We start from the raw sequence: 4,451 nt of genomic DNA, 5'->3' as shown, positions 1-4,451 counted from the left end.
ACAGAAGATCTGCCGCAATGATACAATATAGCTACTGCAAATAACTTCCTAATCACAGATATGGCATATTATTGTTTGTTAAATAATTGTGAGAGGCTCACCCGATTTTGGGTGTTGTCTCGCCTCATCACCGGTTGTTATACTAATATTACAGAATCCTGCAATAAAAGACACAATGTTTTACACAACCGGAAACGAGGTACTCTCGTTATTGTAAGGTAGTGGCAGCAGAAGAACGTAAACATGGCTCGGGTCACGAGTATTAAGGTGGCTGCCTAGAGTGCTTCCTCACGAGGGATTTACTGGTTATACAATGGCGTCCTCCCTCCCTCCCTGGACTCAGTGACGCCACTAGTAGTCGGTTCAATTTTCTGCCCATTTATGGACGAAGGTAGGGAGGCGTTGATTATATTTATTATATTATTTAATCCAGTCATAAAATATATTTTTTTATTGATTCTAATGCAAAACTGGGTTTTTTAGTAATTAGTTTATATTGATGTAGATATTTTATGATATATTTTCTAGTGACGTAGCAATCATTTCACGTTCTTTTCCGGGAAAATGTGACAAGTCATTTGCAAGTCACAAGTCACAAGATACTTATGCCAATATTATTGGCGTAAGTATCTCAGATAAGTAATTATTGGCATAAGTAACTGAGAATAATTTATTATTTATTTCTTATGATAGCTTAGCGGACTGTACTTTTAATTAAAGGGACTGTATGAATTTAACTTTTCCCAAAATCATATCCCTACACAAGTTGGGGGTTTATTAGTTTTAACCTATCAATCGAAAATTATCGATTGCCAGGAAAACTTATACTAATTGGTTACTTGGTTAATCTAATGGGGGGTTAATATAGATGGTTGATAGTCTTATCTGATTTAGAAGGCGTCAAATTGGGCACCAGTGTAGAACACGAAGGGACTCAGCCTGGTTGAGCCTCGTGGACCAACATGTAGCATTACCTGGAACAACAATAGAATGAGGAACATGCAGTTGTTCCTGGAACAACAACAACTATACCTACTTAAAAGAGAAACAGGAACAGCAACAACAGGACCACCATACAGTAGTACCAGGAACAACAACAACAGGACCACCATACAGTAGTACCAGGAACAACAACAATAGGACTACCATACAGTAGTACCAGGAACAACAACAATAAGACCACCATACAGTAGTACCAGGAACAACAACAATAGTTCCATCATGCACTAGTACCAGGAACAGCAGAATTAGGACCAATATGCTGTAGTACCAGAAAACACAGCAATAGGATCAAGATATAACATAATCAGGAATAACAGTAAAAGCATCAACAAGCAGTAGTACCAGGAACAACAGTACTAGGACCAACATTCAGTAGTACTAGGAACAACAGTAATGGTACCATCATGCAGTAGTACCAGGAACAACAGTAATGGTACCATCATGCAGTAGTACCAGGAACAACAGTAATATGATCAACATGCAGTAGTACCAGGAACAACAATACTAGGACCAACATTCAGTAGTACTAGGAACAACAGTAATGGTACCATCATGCAGTAGTACCAGGAACAACTACAAAAGGACCACCATGTAGCAGTAACTGGAACAACATAATTAGATGCAGTACTGCAACATGCAGTACCAGGAACAACAACAACAGGACCTACATGCAGTACTACCAGAAACAACAACAATAGGACCAACAAGTAGTAGTTTCAGGAACAACAGTAATACAACCAACACAGAGAAGTACGAGGAACAACTGAAGAAGGAACAACATGCGATAGTACTAGGAACAACACCCACAGAAACAACATGCAGTAGTACCAGAAACAACAGCAATTGGACCTACATGGAGAATTACAAGGAAGAACTTTTAGTAGTATCAGGTACAACAGTAACTGAATCAACATTTTGAAGTTTTATTAATTAGGACCAATATGCATTAGTACTAAGAAAAGCAACAAAAGGACCATCTTGAAGCAGTACCAGGAAAAACAAAAATATTACCAATATACAATAGTACAAGGAACAACAGTAATAGGACCAATATGTAGCAGTGCCAGGAACAACAACAATACGAACAACATGCAGTAGTACCAGGAACAACAACAATAGTACTAACATAGTAGAAGGAACAATAGTAATAGTACCAACATGCATTAGTACCAGGAAGAACAGTAATAGGTCCAATCTGCGGTAGTACGAGGAACAACAGTAATAGGACCAACATACAATAGTACCCGGAGCAACAACAGTTTGGAACAACATGCAGTAGTACCAGGAAGAAAAGTAATAACACAAAAATGCAGTAATATTTGGAACAACAGTTATAGGACCAACATGTCCATGTATGGACGAGTTAGGAGTGAGGAACTGATAAAGAGGTTTGAGACAGCCATAGAATGAGGAGCAAAGCAGGAATCCCGATCATATGTTGCATGCTTCCAAGAAAGGGAGTTGGAAATGAATGATCGTCGAGAGCACTTGGTGTCAATTACCGACAGGACAAATATTTCAAACCCAATTTAATATCATTCATAGGTAACTGGGAATACCTCCGTGGAAGAAATGGCACGCATGCTCGGGATGGGGTACATCTATCCAGGGCTGGGGTTGTTGCTGTTGCCAACTCGTTGGAACCTGTGGTAGGAGGGAATTGTTTGGGTTTAAACTGTTAGCAGAAATTGTTATGGAAATTGATATGGAGAAAGGAGGAAATAAAAGTCCGTGTTTGCGGGAGAAACAACTTGGCAAAATGATCAGGGAAGGAGTAGCGTCTCAAAATAACAATATACTTAGGGAATATTACACGAACAGTACGAGTCTAAGAAATAAAATAAACGGTTTAAATGCTCTTGTGTGCACGGAAAAAATAGATATTATTGCACTTACCGAAACGTGGATGAATGTAGAAAATAGAGAACTATTAACTGAATATCAAATAAATGGATTTCAAGTATTTCACACAGATATAAATTAGACGAGGAGGAGGAGTAGCAATATGTGTTAGGGAAAATTTTAAATGTAGTCTCGAAGAGAGGAATCAAAACTGAGCCTCACGCACAAACTATTTGGCTAGAATTAAATGAAAAAGTAAATGATCTCATATTAGGAGTTATATTCAGGCCACCAAATATAGATAGAATGGAAGCAAAACATCTATAGGATGAATTATCTAGAGCATCTAGGTCTAACAGTATTTGTGCCATAGGTGACTTTAAATTTTGTGAAATAAACTGGATTAACAGAACATGGAATAACGAATCAGAAGATTTTCTAAAATTAATTGACGATTGCTTTCTTACTCAATACATTAAGGAACCAACACGGGAAAATAATATTTTAGATTTAGTGTTAGCTAACAGGGAAACACAGATTAATGACATCGAAATAGGGAGTGAACCAGGGAACAGTGATCACAAAGAAATCAGAGTTAGCATGGAATGAAATAGTACTGCAGGAGAAAATTCTGTTAAAGTGCCAGATTTTCGAGCTAATTCTAACATCCTAAGATTTTTTTCGAATCAAATAAATTGGGAAGTCTTGGGCATAAGACTAACATTAGACATGAAAGACTGATTAAATAGATAGAGGCTCATGGTATTGGGGGTGCTATATTAAGTTGGATTAGAGCATTGCTATACCAAAGGAAACAGAGAGTTAGTATAAAGTCAGAGTGGGAAAATGCAAGTGGAGTGCCTCAAGGCTTTGTCCTGGGACCTCTGTTGTTTATAATATATATAAATGATTTAGATTCAAGTTTGAGTAGCAACATTTGCAAATTTGCTGATGATACAAAAATCAGTAGGGAAATTAACACGGAAGAAGACTCACTATCATTACAAGGAGGTCTAAATAGGGTTTTGAAATGGTCACAAGATTGGCAGATGCAGTTTAAAGGTGATAAATGTAAAGTTCTGAGGCTAGGTAATAATGATAGAGTTACAAGATACGAGCTAGATGGTGTTGAGATTGCAAATTTGGATTACGAAAGGGATCTAGGAGTTATGATTATAAAGAATTTAATACCAAAGGATCAATTCATGAATGTTTGTAATAAAGCAAATAGGACACGGATTTATTAATCGAAGCGTTAGTAACAAGACATCTTCAGCTATATCTTGCTCTGGTTAGGCCCCATTTAGATTATGCAGTTCAGTTTTGGTCCCCGTACTGTAGAATGGATCTAAATTCACTTGAACGTGTCCAGCGTAGAATGACAAAGTTAATTCCCCAAATTAGAAATCTTTTATATGAAGAAAGATTAACCATGCTTAAATTGCATTCACTGGAAAGGCGAAAAGTTAGGGGTGACATGATAGAGGTTTACGTGAGGATGAATGGACATAACAAAGGTGATATTAAAGGAGTATTAAAAGTATCAACACAAGACAATATGCAAAACAATAGGTATAAATTGGATAAGTTTAGACTTAGAAAAGACT

The sequence above is a fragment of the Procambarus clarkii genome, chromosome 15, assembly GCF_040958095.1.
Source record: "Procambarus clarkii isolate CNS0578487 chromosome 15, FALCON_Pclarkii_2.0, whole genome shotgun sequence".
Lineage (NCBI taxonomy): Eukaryota > Metazoa > Arthropoda > Malacostraca > Decapoda > Cambaridae > Procambarus > Procambarus clarkii.
This window is presented reverse-complemented; position numbering follows the sequence as displayed.